The sequence below is a fragment of the Taudactylus pleione genome, unplaced genomic scaffold (genome assembly GCF_031769625.1).
Source record: "Taudactylus pleione unplaced genomic scaffold, aTauple2 ptg000305l, whole genome shotgun sequence".
NCBI classification, from domain to species: Eukaryota; Metazoa; Chordata; class Amphibia; order Anura; family Myobatrachidae; genus Taudactylus; species Taudactylus pleione.
This window is the reverse complement of record NW_028284706.1, coordinates 10,997,890-11,016,473: the sequence shown is the minus strand read 5'-3', so window position 1 is coordinate 11,016,473 and position 18,584 is coordinate 10,997,890. Positions and strand designations below refer to the sequence as shown.

Below are 18,584 nucleotides of genomic sequence, written 5' to 3'. Positions count from 1 at the left end.
CATCCAAGCGATTGCGTACAAAGACGCAACACATAATCAGCCTTCTGACACTATGGTTGTGCAGAATAGCCATGGGGACTGAGGGCTTGATTCAGAGATGTAGACAAACCCGATGGTTTGCTTACTCTCTGATTGTTGGAGGTCTTCCCAGGACCCATTCTGCGCATGTGCAGAACTGGTTCTGCGTTCTTGCATGCTATGCCCCCAAGCCACAGCATGAATGACAAGCTGCAGCCGTTTGAGGGCAGAGTGGGGACATGATTGGCCTATCTTTCCGGAAACTAGGGTGTACCGGTGCCAGCTTACCCAGATGGGCAATAACTGCAGCCATCATGACAGATAGTCATGCTGATGACGCGAGGTTGCGTCTTTAAACGCAGCACTCAGATAGCAGATGCTAGCAAGAGGCGTTTTCTTCCTACAGACACCTCCTGCTGCATTAGAATATTAGATGGATGGTATCGCACAGCCGCTTCCATGTGGCTGTGCAATACCGTCCATCTCTGAATCAGGCCCTGAGATGCCAGAGCAATTTTTACTGCATACGGGATCACAGTCACAGGTAGTGGTGGCTCCAGAGGTGGGGCTGCAGCACAGTCCAAAATTCAAATAGGGGAGCCACACCAACTGCCAGTGAGTCCCGGCCGACAATGTTTGACAGCATCTGGAATGGCAGTTGGTGTGGCTCCCCTATTTGATGTATGGACTGCGCTGCAGCCCCACCTCTGGAGCCACCACTGGTCGCATGCTAAAACAATCCCTGAAAACGTCCATGACATGCCTGCATTTCAATCGCCACCCTATGTTGCCGCCCACAAACGGTCCCTGCCTGTCAATCACTTTGCAAATAAATGCTCACTGCGAGCAACATCGATAACGAAACTTGATGCATGCAAAGTGCGACTCAAACACATATACGCAGATTACCGATAATCACTGAGCTGCATGAACATCGTCATTGCGTCCGTCTCTGCATCAGGCCTATAATTAATTAATTTGTCTTAAAAACAGCATTTCTCAGATAATATGTTGAAAACCATACACCATATTTTATTGTCTTACTTGTTTGATATTTTATCAAAATGTCAACATTAAAAACATAAGCACGTCTATATATTTCATGTTGAAATTTTTATTGCCTATATTTTGTTAGGGTCAAAATGTCAACATTCAAAATGTTGAAAGTCATAATACAATAACACAGCCATTGTTAAAAAGCTAGCAGTTACGACCAGTGACTCAGACGCCGCTAAAAACCAGGGGCTCAGACGCCAGGCTTAGAGCAGCTAAAAAGTAAAATTTTAGGGGAAAAAAAGGATGGTGTCTCCCTTCCCCCAAAGATTCGGACCTCTCAGCCTGTGTTGTTATTAGAAAAGTGAGAAAAAAACAGCATGGGGTTCCCCCTTTTTTCCAGTAAGCAACACTGGGCTGAGCCAGCCAGGGGGATAACACTAAGGCAGGAAATAGACCTGTGGTTTCAGCCCATTACTGGTTGACCTTCTGGAGAGGGGAATCACAATTGTTGGGGGGTCCTGACTTTCAGAGGGATTCCATCCCTGGGCTGACCAGTTTGGGGCTGGTTAATGGTAATGGGACCCCACCCTGCGTGTCTCCTGTAGTATCTATATAGATAATTTATGTGCATTGTCAATTAACAGTAAGATGAGTTAGGGATGGCCATCAGCCATCGATGATTCATAATCATCGATGTTTATGGCCGATGTCTAATGTTTTTCCTATCGATGGGGAGGACCAGATGGTTTCCCTTCATCGATGGAAGAACATAACTGAATAGTTTTTATTTTTTTTTATTTTTTTCAAGGTGCTGGGACACTGAGCATAGCTCCACCCCCAAAACCTGCAAAACCACGCCCCCCAGTTCTGGTAGAGCCATCGATGGTCATCCATTGCACAGATGGTTACCATCAATGGCCACTTTCTACTTTGCCATCGATGGTAATCATACCGATGGCCATCTCTAAGTTGAGGTAGTGTATCTTTAAGAATCCTGCAGCACAGGAGGACATGTGATCAGGAAGTGGAGATAGTGGGAGGAAGGAGAAGAAGAACAGCAATGATGAGATTATTGGCCATATTAAATTTGAGGCGAAATGTCGGAATCAGCGATAATTTATCGCCGATGACGTCATTTTCGCCTCTTTGAATTATCCCCGTATTCAATTACATTGACTTTTTGGCCGGCGCGATAAAAATACGGGGATAAGTTTTCACCAGCTTTTTGTTGGCGAAAAAAAGTGCAGAATTGGGGTTTAGGAGTGCAGGCTTACAAAAAATAGCCTGCACCCCTGGGAGTGTCATTTTAAAAAAAACTGCATCAAAAAAAGTTTAAAAATAATCGGGACACCCCAAAAAAATTAAGTTTAATTTTGGGGGTTAAAAAAAAAAAAAATAGGGGAACAAAGTGCCAAACTATCTAAATTAATTCAGGTCGGTCACCATGTATGCAGCAGGTGGTTTCTTCATTGTGGGGACAAGCGGCAGGTGCATTTTTGCAGAATTTGAAAAATAACTTTAGGGACTTAAAAAAATGCTTACCCCCATTTTCATGTACCCCAAATTTTATAGGAATAGCTATTTCCCCCCCCAAAAAAATCTAAGTGCTATTCTTCACCACTTCTTCATAGTCGCAAAAATGCACCTGCCGCGGCTATTACAATTAGATGGAGCGAAAAGTCATTTTAAAAAACAGGGATAATTTTTCAATTACCTTTAGCAGGTGAAAAAACTGCAGATTTGGGGTTTAGGGGTGCAGGCTTTAAAAAACTGCCCCCTTAAAACGAAATGTGCAAAAAAAAAGTAAAAAAAAAAATATCGGGACACCCAAAAAGAAAAAAAACATTTTTTTTGTGGGGTGAAAAGAGAAAAAAACTAAAAACCACTTCTAAAATAGACAAATTAAATCCACAGGAGTTCCCTTATATGCGACAGGTGTTTTCTTCATTGCACAGAGTAGCGGCAGGTGCATTTTTGCAGAATTTAAAAAAAATGAGTTTAGGGACTTAAAAATATGCTAGTACCCATTTTCAAGTACCCCAAATTTGATGGGACCACTTTTAAAAACAAACAAAAAAAGCTAAGTGCTCTTCTGCATCACTTCTTCAATGTCGGAAAAAAAGCACCTGCCGCTGCAATTTAAAAACAATAACTTTCTTCTGCAGGCAAAAACGGGGGTACCCATAGTGATCACCCAGGTCTGGACATCTTTAAGGGGCTCCTACAATTAGTTCCCAAAAATTCCCGTATTTTTTCGCTGATCCAAGTTTCGCCTGTTCCTGTTTTTGCCTACTTTGGTATTGCGTACGGGGAATAGCAGGCACGCGCTCGATACTTTTCTGTCTGGAAAACAGGTGAAGGAGGCAAAAAGTCCAGAAGATGAAAAGTCTGGACTTTTCGCCTCAAATTGAATATGGGCATATGGGCCTATGGGCCTGATTCAGAGCTGAACGCTCTGACCAGAGCGCTCGCTCTGAATCAGGGCCCTCCTCCATGAAAATGGAGCGGCCTCCTGGACGCTCGTATAGCTGTGGGTGACCACCCACAGCTATAGCGAGCGTCCATGATGATGGTCGCGATGGTCTTGACCATCGCACCCATCGGACTTGCGACGGAGACCCTGCGGTAGGGTCTCCCTGTCACAAGCCCTGGAGTGATTTTGGCTCTATCAGAGCCAAAATCACTCCCACTGACATCACTAGTGATGTCTGTGGGGCCGGCTTCAGACGGTAGGCGTTCCCATGGGAACGCCTCCGTCTGGCAGGCACGCCCCCGGCACGCCCACCAAAGGGGGCGTGCTGTCAATCAACATCGACAGCACGCCCCCTTTGGTGCGAGACCCGGAGCGATGGAAAGCCCGTCGCTCCCCGGGTCTCGCGCATGCGCACTACGGAGCTCCCTCCGTCGTGCACATGTGCAGTGAGGAACATCGACCCGCTTGCGAGCATACTGCCACTCGCGAGCGGGTCTGAATGACCCCCTATGTCTTTATATACCTGTAATAATGTAAGTATTACTAATAAGAAATAAACTACATAAACCGCATACTTGATGATTCATTGCAATAAGGAAAGGTACGTCAGAATATAACAACTGGTGATGAGGATAAATTTGTCATTACACTCAGCTACCTTACTCACAGTCACCATGGCTGACATGCTAGCATTAATTCCTCAGATTCTGCATGGTGATGCCCATTAATGCTGCAGAATTATGGAGACAATGGCTTGCAAGGTTTGTTCATTTTATTGAAGCTATGGGGGTAGCTTCTGACAGCAAAAAGAAAAGCATGCTTGTTATCAGTGCTGGCCCCGAGATTGATTCACTTTATGATAGTATGACAGAGGCAGAAACCAAGGACTACACCAAATGCAGGGAATCTTTGACTGCCTATTTTCCTCCAAAATACAGCCAATCACATTCCAAATACCTGTTCAGGACAGCTATGCAACTGCACAATGAATCTGTTGATGAATATATTACTAGATTAAGGATTCTTGCCAGAACATGTCAGTTCCATGTTGTTGAAGATGAAACTAAACAGCAGCTAATTGCATTTGGCACATGTGGAAAGTTGCGTAGACGTGCTCTTAAATTTGACACTGACAGCTGCAGCAATATGCTAGAGGTCTTTGTCGAAGCTGGATAATTGGCTGAGACAAGATCAGCTTAAAATTAGATCGTAAAGACGCCATCTTGCGACTGGCCGCAAGACGCCATTTTAGAAAATGAGATCGCAAGACGCCATTTTGCGAATGGCCGCCCAAGCGCCATTTTAGGTAAACTCACACTTAAGTACATATGGCGATATTACTATTAGCATCATGCGATTGCATCTTTCACCATTTCTCATACACACATTAATACGCACAATTGAGCTGTTAACTAGTCGCACATTAGAGAATGTATAAGATCCTGTATGAAAACGCTGTTTATTAGCCTCATGCGCACGCATCTGCCCCAAGTTAACTAGCGTCTTTCTATCAAACACCACATACTTACACAGTACATATTTACATACAAGGTTCCATAAGCTTTAAAGTATAAGATTCAAGTTTGTTCATTTATTATAATTGCTGTGAAATAAAGCTTATTTAGTAGCTCAGGTTTAATACATGATAAGTAATCCGTGCTTGGTATTATACTGATCTGCACTCTTTCAACAGCATTTTGATATAGTCAGTGTGAAGATCACAACATGCATTCTCAACTTATGGACCGCAGAGACTTAAAGCACCGAAATGTACATTATATGACCAACTGTTAGGATGTGCATGAACAGGAAACCAGAGACAACCAGTTGTTAGAGGCTGGACTGTGTCTATTTGAATCAACCTGTTAAATGCTCTGCAACAGATGCATCCTCCTGGGAACCAATGGCATCAGCGACTAGCCTCTCTATTGTGTTGTCTGTTTCTGTGAGAGTATAAACGTGTGTGTTGTGACCCCAGTCTGAGTCTTCTTGCTGAATGCTGATAGACGGGGTATCTTGCTGAAGCCTACATCTGGCCCAGAGCGCTGCGTATGTATAACTACTGAGGTCTGTATAATTCTTTGCGCTAAGTTGTATTTAGATCATAGCGTGTTTACTTGAAATATCACTTTGTGCTTTGGAACCACAGGTAAAAGGTCTGGAGTCTTTATTTACTATATGACTGCATACGCAAAATAGCGTCATCCTTAGAGGTTTACAGGCAGGATATTAGAAGGTATAGACAGGAGTGTATAGAGGTTCTAATTCAATATCCTTAGTTGGGGACTCATAGTGAAGTCACTTACCTACTCACACGATACATACGGTTATCGATATCTCACCAAAGGGTGGAGTGGCCACATGCAGGGTTTACCTGCAACCGCTCGGTGCTGAGAAATCGCTACCTGTTTTCTTTGTGAGCCAGGGATGCTGACTAGAATCCAGGGACAAGAGAGGAAAAAGTTTGTTTTCCTTTATTGATAGAACCTTATTGTTTAAACAAAGCCGTTGAGGTTTACATTTTTCAATTGTTATCAATATCTGGGTTAACGTGTATTTTTCTGCGCAGGAAAAAAGTGTGTAACAGTGAGTATTTGTTGGTAGGGGTAACTTGTTCCCTAAAGTTAGAGGTACCGTATGACCTTTAAGGGCTAAGTGCTAGTCGCTCGGTAAGCAGCTTACCATTCTATACACAGTAGCAGGTGTACATGTTGTCTTTGTTGTAGAGAGGTGCGTGGAAGTAGCCGACTTAAACTTCCATAGGTGTGGAAGTTGCCTTCTTCAAATCTTCACAGGTATGTGGGTGCTGCCGTTTAAATCGTCCACAGGTAAGTGAAAGTATCTTGACTGTCTTTCACCAGTTTAAATCTTTATTGAAAAATGTAGGAGTTGTCTCAGAATGGGAGCCATGCAAACAATAGAGATGTTAGACAATGATGTGCTGCTAATGGAAGCGCCGCTTGGATCGGCCCATTGTATTATGCATGCTAAGTACGGTACTTATGCAATAAGGTATTGTGATGTATGGTTTAAAATGACGATGAAGAGTGTTAGACCGTTTCCCAGAATTGGTAGTTTTGATAAAGATGTATTAGATAATGTCCGGGATCACATCAGTCTGATGCGCTCCCGAGAGAAAAAGGTCAAATATTATGAATGTTTAAAGTTGTGGCAGCATGAAGGGGATGCGTGGCTTAAAAATGCACAAGCGACGCAAACTAGCATTGTGAGCGCATTGCCAGAGAATACATCCGTGACGCTCAATTGCAATGCGGGCGACCTGCAAATGGCATGCACGTGCAGCAAGGCAGCATTGTGGAAAGTATCGCCAGCAGTTCACGTGCACCACCTCCACCTTATGTGGATGGAGGTGCAAGTACAGTTATCAAAAATACCCATAAAAATGTAACAAGCAATTTGTACCCTCTCTTAAGCAACCATAAAGAAAATGTTCATGATGTGGATGATGAGCCTATTGTAATGTCTGCTATTTCCCATGCTGTACAGATGATAGATGCTGCACCACGACAATCACGAGTGGTGCCGCCATCTCCATCGGTAACAGCAAGGGAAGTTCTAACACCCTCTGCACCCGTAGAGGAAGTTATTAATACCATACGTAGCAGCAACAGATTAAACCCCCAGCCAGGTAACAAAGTCAAAGGTAGCAGCGCTGCCGGTCTGCATCCCATTCGGACAATAACTGTTCCGAATGGAAATGCAGATGTGAATGGTGTAGTGCCCACGAGGGAAGTGGTAATGCATTGTCCTTGGACAAGAGCAGAACTAAATTCCATCATAAATGATTTCCCCGATCCCAAAAAGGAACTAACCAAATGTCAAAGATTTTTGAGGAATTTGGGTAGTTCTCATGAGCCAACTAATAAAGATTGGCGTGTGGTGTTAAGGGCCTGTCTACCACGCAATACCGACGTGACAAAATTTATCACGGATTGTGTATTGGATGGTGATGTTCCCTTAACAGACCAAATAAACCAAGGTTTCATTTCCCGCATTGTAACTCAATTGGGTATATATTTTCCGGTAGTAGTTAACTGGAACAAAATTTTCACTATAAAGTAAAAAGAGAGTGAATCTGCAGAAGATCACTGCGACCGGGCTTTGCAGGCTATCACCCAGTACACTGGGATAGAAGATATTAAAGATAGCACTCACCACAGGGGAATGATAGCCACGGTACTCATGGATGGTCTTAAAGAATACTTAAAGACTCGGGTTCAGACCTCACAACCTGGCTGGAGGGGAGTCACAATAGATACCCTCATAGAATCTGCCATAGAACATGATAAGAACATCTCAAATAAGAGAGAGACCCAGAGCAAAGAACTAATGGCTGTCAGTATCCAAGCTCTGGAAGGATTGACGGTAACATCACAGCCAACAGGTACACTTGCATCTACACACACACACTTACACCTGAACAGTTATATGCCCTCACTAATCCCATGCAACAGCAAACACAGCTCTATTCCACTAACCCTACACAACCACAGGTCCCATACTACTCACAAACTTCATACCCCCCACAATACCCTTATCCTCTATATCCCTACCCATATCCATCACCTTTTCCCCCTGCTCAAACCTCACAACAACCTGTGTCTTCATCCGATCCACGAACATGTTTTAATTGTAACCAGCCAGGACATGTAAGTAGAAACTGCAGAGCAAAAAGGGTAGGACCCCCAAATCAGGGAAAACCTGCATATCCCCATAAGGGATATGCACAGAGACCAGCAAATGTCCAACAGGCACCAGCTCCAATAGTAGCCGTTAATGCTTTATTGGAGAATGGAAGCCAACGCTAGGGGTCAGGTCATACCTGTAGTCTACAGATAGTCAGGTTAACGGGAAGTACTAGGGAAGAACCGGTCATGATGGTTGATGTAGCTGGTACTAAATATCCTTTTCTTGTAGACACAGGGATGACCAGGTCAGTGATAAAATCTCCCATTAATTTACAGGTGACCAACGAGAGTGTACCAACAATGGGTGTAACAGGTAAAGTGAAACATTATCCTTTAACAAAATCCACAGGGGTTACTATCGGGCCACTGCATACCAGGCATTCTTTCCTTCTGGCTGCTGCGGCTCCTACTAACCTGCTGGGTAGAGATTTGTTATGTAAGATGGGATGTGTCATAATTTGCACCCCTGATGGTGTATTTCTAGATATCCCAGAAAGAGTTGCGCACAAGGTGCGGGATATGTTAGACACTCCCCAAAGGATAATGTATCACTCTACCAGTTTATATGAAAATCCATCTCAGGTAGATGAAATGTTGTCCCAAATTCCAGATTCCCTTTGGACTAAGGTTGGAAAGGACACTGGATTAATGGCAAACGTAAGCCCCGTAATGGTAAATTTAAAAGGCGGTAGGCAAGCTCCAAAAATTCCCCAGTACCCACTAAAACAGGAGGTAGAATTAGGGTTTTTTCCAATAATTGAGCGATTATTACAACAGGGAATTTTAATTCGTACAGCTAGTGTAGCCAACAGTCCCATCTTTCCGGTGAAGAAGAGTGGTGGGAGGGGTTATAGGCTGGTACAAGACCTTAGAGGTGTTAATAAGGTAGTAGAGAGCCAATTCCTCGCAGTGCCAAATCCAGCTGTCATTCTTATACAGATCCCTCCAAACGCAACCCATTTCACTGTCATTGACCTCTGTTCTGCTTTCTTCTCTGTGCCTCTCCACCCTGACTGTCAGTATTTATTCGCATTTACATACAGCGGTGTACAATATACATGGACTCGGTTGCCTCAAGGTTTCATAGACAGCCCCAGTATCTTCTCCCAGGCCTTGCACGACTATTTACAATCTTTTCAACCTGCCAATGGATCTATTCTAATTCAATATGTGGATGATTTATTGCTATGTTCTGATTTATTTATGTCATGTTTGAATGATACTAAACTTTTGTTGCTTCATCTCTCGCATACAGGACACAAGGTTGCTAAGGACAAACTACAGCCGTGCCAATCCAGAGTAAAATATTTGGGACACTGCCTAACCCAGGGGTTACAACATCTCACAAATGATAGAATCCAGGCCATACAGAACATGACACTGCCGCAGAATCAACAGCAAATTCGTATCTTCTTGGGAATGTGTGGATACTGTAGAATGTGGATCCCAGGTTTTTCTATTTTGGCCTTGCCTTTGCAGGACTTAGGGCCTGATTCAGACCCACTCGCGAGCGGCTGTCCGCTCGCAAGTGGGTCGATGTTATGCACTGAGCATGCGCACGACGGAGGGAGCTCCGTCGTGCGCATGCGCCAGACGCGACGAGCGAAGGAAAGTCCTTCGCTCGTTGTGTCCGATCAAAGGGGGCGTGCTGTCAATGTTGATTGACAGCACGCCCCCTTTGGTGGGCGTGCCGGGGGCGTGCCTCCCTGATGGGGGCGTTCCCACGGGAACGCCTCCCGTCAGAAGCCGGCCCACTGACATCACTAGTGATGTCAGTGGGAGTGATTTTGGCTCTGATAGAGCCAAAATCACTCCGGAGCTTGCGGTTGAAAACCTCAACCGCAGGCTCCGGCTCGCAAATTCGATGGTCGCGATGGTCTCGACCATCGCGGCCATCACAAAGCACGCTCGTATAGCCTGTGGGTGGTGACCCACAGCTATACGAGTGTCCAGGAGGACGCTCCATGAAAATGGAGCCCGGCCCTCATTCAGAGCGTGCGCTCTGCTCAGAGCGTACGGCTCTGAATGAGGGCCTTAGTCTCTTCTTCAAAGCCCGATCGTGTCATACACACAGAGGAATCAGAGCAGGCTTTCCTTAATCTTAAGGATAGTCTGACAAAAGCACCTGCATTGGGAATACCTGATTATGAAAAACCTTTTGATTTGTATTGTACGGAAGCAAATGGTTGTGCTGCAGGTGTCCTCACACAAAAACATGGTGATGCCAGTAGGCCCGTAGTATACTACAGTGCCCAATTGGACACTGTGGCAAGATCAATCCCCACCTGTTTGAGAAGTGTAGCAGCTACTGCTCTATTGGTGAGTAAAAGTGTGGACGTAGTATTGGGTCATGATATGATTGTCTATATTCCCCACGCTGTATCTGCTCTGCTGAACTCTGCTCAAACCAGACATGTCTCTTCAGCTAGGTTTACCAAATGGGAACTAGCTCTAATCGCACCTGCAAACATCACTGTTAAACATTGCAGCATGCTGAACCCAGCAACGTATTTACATATGTACATCATGATGTATAAAAGGTGGAAGGAGACGAGTTGCTGGCGGGAGGTGAGTTCAGCGGACATAATGATGCACACGATTGCATGGAATATCTGAATCAGACCTTTAGTGCTAGACGTGACATACATGACACACCTTTATAGAATGTAGATGTAACTTTTTACACGGATGGGAGTTGTCATAGACAAACAGACACAGGTGAATTATGTACAGGTTAAGCTGTTGTAAATGACACAGACATCATAGAAGCTAAACCTCTTGGTCCTCCTCACTCAGCCCAGGTGGCAGAGTTAGTAGCACTAACTAGAGCGTGTGAACAGGCAGCAGGCAAGTCTGCTAACATTTACACTGACTCGAGGTACGCGTTCGGGGTGGTGCACGATTTCGGGGCTCTATGGCGTCTGAGAAATTTTATGACAGCAGCAGGCACACCAGTTGCACATTCCCGACACATAAAACATCTTTTAGAAGTAATCCAACTGCCCAAAGCGGTGGCAGTAATTAAGTGTAAAGCCCATACATGTGAGGATGATCCGGTGTCACAGGGCAACAACAGAGCCCATGAAGCTGCAAAATGGGCAGCAGGGTTAAAAATGTTTTCTCCAACTGAACAAATTATGTCTTTTCAAACAATTGACATGCTGAAATTAATTGAGATGCAAAATTTGTGTTCAACACAGGAAAAGTCCATCTGGAAATCCAAGGGATGTGGGCAAGAGTCCTCTGGGCTCTGGAGGGACGGACAAGGTAAGCCAGTAGCCCCCAAAGCATATTACCCCAGCCTGGCTGAGGCAGCCCATGGTCTGACTCATCTTGGAAAGCAAGGTATGTGTAAATTGGTGAGGGCATACTGGTGCACACCAGGTTTTTCTTCCCAAGCAGAAAAGAGAGCAATGTCCTGTCTGACCTGCTTGAGGAAGAACATAGAGAAAGCGATCCCAACCGAACCGTCCCACATTCGACCGACTAATGGACCTTTCCAGGTGATACAAATTGATTTCATCCAATTACCACCCTGCAGGAATCTCAAGTATGTATTGGTGTGCACTGATGTATTTTCTAATTGGGTTGAGGCCTACCCAGCGGCCACTAATACTGCTGCGTTTACTGCCAAGAAAATAGTTCAGGAATTTGTATGCAGATACGGTATCCCTAAAATCATCGAGAGTGACAGGAGTACTCATTTCACAGGTGATGTTTTTCAAAATATGTGTAAGCTGATGGGTATTAATAGCCGACTTCACAGCCCCTACCGACCGCGAGCCAGCGCCAAGGTAGAGAGGATGAACGGGACTATTAAAAATAAGTTAAGTAAAATCATGGGAGAGACTGGACTGGCCAGAAGCATTACCGTTGGTCCTGCATAGCATAAGGACCACTCCTAGACCCCCTCTAAATCTGTCCTCATTTGAAATACTGTTCAGTAGACAACCTTATTTGCTTATAAGTCCACATGAAGACTTGAAATTTAACAACGAGGTAACTGTAAGGTATCTTATATCAATGAGTAAGCAATTAAAACAGCAACAGCAGAAACTGAAATTGTTGTCCCATGATATGCCTGAAACTAACTATCATGATGTTGAACCAGGAGAAAATGTTATGATCAGAAATTTCTTGCGTTCAGGTTGTCGGTCGGAAGGTCCATAACAGGTGCTGCTGACAAGTACTACATCTTTGAAGGTGGCTGAGAGAGATACCTGGGTCCATTCTGCAAAAAGGTCAATCAACCGGTGGAGAAACAAGTTGGAGACAAGGCTGATAACGTGGACCTGTCTATCGCGAGCTTGTTCCGGGAGGATTGAAAAGGTTGTAGTGAGATACCTGAACTAAAAGAAATTTGCAGGTCTTTGTTGTGACAATGGACTGGCCTTCTGTGTTCATTTTCATATTCTTTTCCAGAGTTTTCACCATTTTGATTGGCTCGGGGATATCTGGTTTCTGTGATGGGGGACCAATTGAGGAGATGGGAGCTGATGGCAGTGCTGATGGAATGGAGTCAGGAGGAGTGCAATGCCAATCAGGAGAGTGTCTGACCAATCTTAGTACTGTTATTTGTTAAGAGAGCTATAATTCCGGATACTTGGGGACGGTGTGCAGGTTTATCGTCTGAAGATTCCTGTATTTGTGAGCTTTGTGGGTCCCTAGTTGATGAGAACTATATGCAATGGTGGCAGCCTAAATATAACCCGTATTGGGGTGGGTATCCTTTAGAGGATTATCATAGCACGGTAAGCAAAATATTAAATCAAACTGATTGCTGGGTGTGTTCACATGTGCCACAGGGACAGCATAATGTAGGGTTGGTGCCATTTCCACTGAATATCACGGAAATTTGAGAATTGCAAAAAGGGAAAACATTGGATGGAAAATTCCTCTCATCCAAACCACCTCATTTTAAACTCTATCAATTCCAAGTAGATAGATCACTTTGTGTTTAAACATAACCAACCCCAATAAACCTGGGAGTTGGGAAGTGATGGGGAATAATCAGACGATGACCTTCTCACAGAGAGCTGATAATGAGTCCATAAACCATGATCTGTTACGCTCAATTAAATCTAGTGGGAAACATTTTAGGTACCGGTATACATTGAGTTCCACCAAAGAAATTATTGGTAAGATGGTTATTGTGCTAAAATAATACAACCAGAGACTTGCATGTACCAGATGGAAGACCCTGAGATAGGATTGTTTGCAAGGGAAATGTGTTTGATGATAATGATGCATACCATCCCTTATGTTCTCCCCGATAATGTGTATTTTATATGTGGAAGAAAGGCGTATAAGTGGCTCTCCCCGAGTTCCGAAGGTTTGTGTTACCTGGGAAGAGTAGTCCCAGAAGTTATGACCCTCACACATGTTGAAATGCTCAGTATCCATAAAAACACACCATCACTATATCTTCACATGCAGTATGAACACAGAGGCAAACGAAATATGATACCTGGTGATGTGCATAAAGCCACTCAGTTAATCAGTGAGACAACTGGCTTCCAAGTTTTAGTCACACTGAATCCCACTAGGATCGCTCGGGGTACATTAAATTTTAGATATATTCAGGAACTTGCTAAATTGATAGATAATATCACCGAGATGTATGATGACACATTCAGGTATACAGGGAGAGAATTGCAAGCGTACAAGAAAGAACTGGTGCAACACAGGCTAGTGTTAAATTATTTAACTGCCATTACTGGAGGGTACTGCGTAACTTTGGCCACCCAATTTGGAGTAAAATGTTGCACCTATGTCACCAATGATACCAGCGACCCCAAGGAGGTGATAGACCAGAAGATGGATGAAATTCTGCAGCTAAAATGGGAGTTTTGTAAGAACCATAATGCTTCAGTGGCTGAAGTAGGAGAGAAGATAGAAGGATGGGTTTCATGGCTGAACCCAGTGAAATGGTTCTCAGGTCGAGGGGAATGGGTCCAGGAAGTAATTGCCAGCATAGGCAAATTCTTGATCCTTATACTGATTATCATCATAAAAATTGGCATATGTGTCCGGTGTGTTCCTATTGTGTTGAAGTGTGGAAAATGTAAAAATAGAGTAAAACGAAAGAACGAAATTATGACGGTGGTCAGTAATGGCAATATGAATACTGAGGTAAATATAGAACTGCATTACAACCCTGAACTAGGATATACCATCATTTAATGTATTATATTTAGACATGCATAGAATGTATTATTGAAATGTTATTTTTGAAATACCTCAGATAATGTAAAGTCTCAAATTCCCCTTCAAGACTGCCTTTATAGGACTGGTGTATCCCCACACCTTTCACATGATCTTCCAAGATCCGCGGTGTGCGTATAATAGTAGTTTTATGTCCCCACTCAGAGACACGTTATTGATGGATACCACCTTGTGCCATCCCATAATAACACTAAATAATATATAAATGTAAGCCTAAATTAATTTTTAAAATCAGATTGTGATAGCATGTTGTTCGCTATCAAAGGGTAGACTGTCGAAGCTGGATAATTGGCTGAGACAAGATCAGCTTAAAATTAGATCATAAAGACGCCATCTTGCGACTAGCCGCAAGATGCCATTTTAGAAAATGAGATCGCAAGACGCCATTTTGTGAATGGCCGCCCAAGCGCCATTTTAGGTAAACTCACACTTAAGTACATATGGCGATATTACTGTTAGCATCATGCGATTGCATCTTTCACCATTTCTCATACACACATTAACACACACAATTGCGCTGTTAACTAGTCGCATATCAGCGAATGTATAAGATCCTGTATGAAAATGCTGTTTATTAGCCTCATGCACATGCATCTGCCCCAAGTTAACTAGCGTCTTTCTATCCAACCCCACATACTTACACATTACATATTTACATACAAGGTTCCATAAGCTTTAAAGTATAAGATTCAAGTTTGTTCATTTATTATAATTGCTGTGAAATAAAGCTTATTTAGTAGCTCAGGTTTAATACATGATAAGTATGCCATGCTTCATATTATACTAATCTGCACTCTTTCAACAGCATTTTGATATAGTCAGTGTGAAGATCGCAACATGCATTCTCAACTAAATGTACCGCAGAGACTTAAAGCACCGAAATGTACATTATATGACCAACTGTTAGGATGTGCATGAACAGGAAACCAGAGACAACCAGTTGTTAGAGGCTGGACTGTGTCTATTTGAATCAAGAGGTTTATAGGCAGGATATTAGAAGGTATAGGCAGGATATAAGAAGGTATAGGCAGGAGTGTATAGAGGTTCTAATTCAATATCCTTATCTTGAACTATAAGAAACACATGCTATGGACATTTGAGAGGGGCATGAACCAGCTGGAAGTGTGCAATAAATTACATACTGACACAATTGACAATCTGGAGTCGAGTAAATCTAGATCATGTTACAGGTGTGGACACTCCTATCCAGATTCAGAGACTATCCTGCCACTGGTAAAATCTGCACTGCATGTGGCAAACTGAATCACTTTTCCTCTGTCTGCAAATCCAAGGAAACCAAATCTACACCCAAACAATCTTCACAGCAGTTTAAATCCAGGAGAAAGACAGTGCATTGTGTGGATTCTACATCGTCTCCAGCTGCAGAATCATCTGACAGTGATAATATGCCAAAAGGTTTTATCTACAAGATTCATCAAGTCGGAAAAAACAAGGTCAGTCCAAAACTGACATCACCCTAGACAACACTTCTGTTGAATTTCTAATTGATTCTGGTGCTTCTGTAAATCTAAAGGATGCTATCTGTTTCAAGACGCTGCATGGCAAAGTGGTTTTAAATCCAACATCTGTAAAAATATTCACTTATGGTAATAAACGACCACTTCCCTTACAGGGTTCTTTTGATGTTATTGCACGCAAAAATGATAAAATGACAAAAGCATTATTTTTTGTCACTAAATATGCAAGAGGCAATCTCTTGGATTTGATACCAATTGCTCGAGAACATTCTATCAACATAAGGAAGCATGTGGAAGAGGAAATACAGACTCTTGAAGTCTTAGATATCATTGAAAAGGTCTCTGGCCCAACACTATGGTTATCACCAAACCAGGTCAACCAATTGCAGTGAGAATATGTGTTGATATGCGTCATCCTAAAGTTGCCATTAATGGAGAGCACCGTTTTACTCCTACTATGGATGATATTATACATAGACTCACAGGTGCATGTTTCTTTTTGAAATTGGATTTAAATAAAGGTTATCATCAACTGGGACTTGATGAAGAGTCGCAACAAATAACAACATTCACAACTCCTGTTGGGCTACGAAGATACAAATGACTGTCATTTGGAATCATATCTGCAGCAGAGGTGTTTCAAAATGCTATCCATCAAGTTATACAGTCAGTTCAAAATGCCATCAATTACAGTGATGATATTCATGATGTGGCTCTGCGTCAAGTGTTTCAGTGTTTTGAAGACAGGAATTTAACACTGAATAAAGATAAATTCGTCTTTCTTCAACAGCAACTCACATTTTTTGGTCACATTTTCTCTCAAGATGGGGTGAGTCCTGATCCACAAAAAGTTCAAGCTATCATGAATATGTCAAAACCTACTAATGCTGGTGAGTCAAGTCATTTTTTGGGATGACCAACTATTGTTCCCAATTCATTCTAAATTATGCCACTCTGACAGCCCCACTTAGGGCAAAGAAAAATGCTAAATTCTTATGGACTTCCTCTCAGTCACAAGCATTCGATGACCTAAAACGATGTCTGCAGGATAGTGTCACAATGTCATATTACGACATTGCCTGGAAAACAGAACTTATTGTGGATGCTAGTCCTGTGGGGCTAGGAGCTATCTTGACTCAGATGAATACCCATAGGGTTCATCACATTGTAGCATGTGCGAGTCACAATTTGACAGAGTTGGAAAACTGTTACTCCCAACCAGAAAGGGAAGCTCTTGCAGTAGTCTGTGGTTGTGATGCTTTCATCTCTATTTATACGGCACTGACTTTACCATCCAGACTGATCATCAAGCACTGGTGACTTTTTGGAAATCTGAAATCCAAACAACCAGCTAGGATACAGCAATGGGGTTTACGCTTACAGGCATACAATTTCTCCTTCATTCATAGTGCTGGCGCTGATAATCCTTCAGATTACATGTCTAGACATCCTCTGCCTTCTGACATCTCACAGTCTACTTCAGTGGAGGAGTATGTGAACTTTATTATCAACAATTCAATTCCTGATTCACTTACTAGTGACAGCATCAAAGAGGCCTCTTCCTCAGATAAAGTTTTATCAGCAGTAAAACACTGTATTATTTCCAATGATTGGCTGCTGGGAAAGTTTCTATTTTCAACTGATGAGGAACAAGACTTTAGAGCACTTCATAAACATTGTCATGAACTAACTGTGTATGATGATTCAATCATTCACAGAGGTGACAAAATTGTCATTCCAGCTGTTTTGAGAAAGCAGGTAATTGACATTGCGCATTTAGGAATTGTAAAGACCAAACCACTTTTATGTGAAAAGGTATGGTTTCCCTCCGTGGATCAACTTGTTATCCGAAAATGTATGACATGCACCCTTCTTTCTATGCAAACACAGTGAACCATTACGTATGACTGACCTACCTGACAATGTCTGGGGAAATGTCGACATTGACTTCTATGGCATTATACAATGGTAAATACATACTTGTGGCTATGGATGAATATTCACTATGTTCTGTTTTTGAACTACAATCTTCAACATTTGCCACATCTGTCTTACCAGCATTGGATACAATCTTCACTACTTATGGAATTCCAGGAACAATAAAGACAGATAATGGTCTGCCATTTCAAGGTGGTGATTTCAGCAAATTCATGAAATAGTTTGGAATTCAACATCAAAAAATGACTCCCTTGTGGCCACAAGCTAATGGTCTTGTTGAACGTTTTATGCGTAATCCTGGAAAGTAAATAAAGATTTGTAAAGTATCCGGAATTCCAATTCAACAATCCTTAAATCAATTTCTCAGACAATATCGATCAGTGCCTCACTCCACAACACATGTCCCTCCTCAGACATTAATGTTTCAAAGAAAAGTGATCAGATCCCCTCTTCTAGAAATTTATTTGACTCCTTTGTCTAAAGATCATCAAGTTAGAAAGACGGACTCTGCCAATAAAGAAAAGTCTAAACAATATGCAGACCGGAAAAGGAGAACTATTGTTTCTGATTTACAAGAAGGAGATCGTGTTCTGGTGAAACAAAAAGTAGTACGCAAGGACATGACTGCTTTTCGCCATTCCATTGACTATAATGAAAAGGAAAGGAACAATGATTGTTGCAGGAAATGACAATCAAACAGTGACAAGGAATGTGTCCCATTTAAAGAAGATATTTCCATCTTTATCT

General features: G+C 42.6%; 1 protein-coding gene and 1 pseudogene across 1 annotated transcript in view; one reads left to right on the top strand and one right to left on the bottom strand.

The window, feature by feature from the left end:
- The window catches only part of GUCA1C (guanylate cyclase activator 1C), a 125,892-nt gene that overhangs the window by 57,687 nt on the left and 49,621 nt on the right, over window positions 1–18,584 (bottom strand). The window lies entirely within an intron of this gene.
- On the top strand, window positions 4,215–18,526 carry LOC148511579 (uncharacterized; annotated as a pseudogene).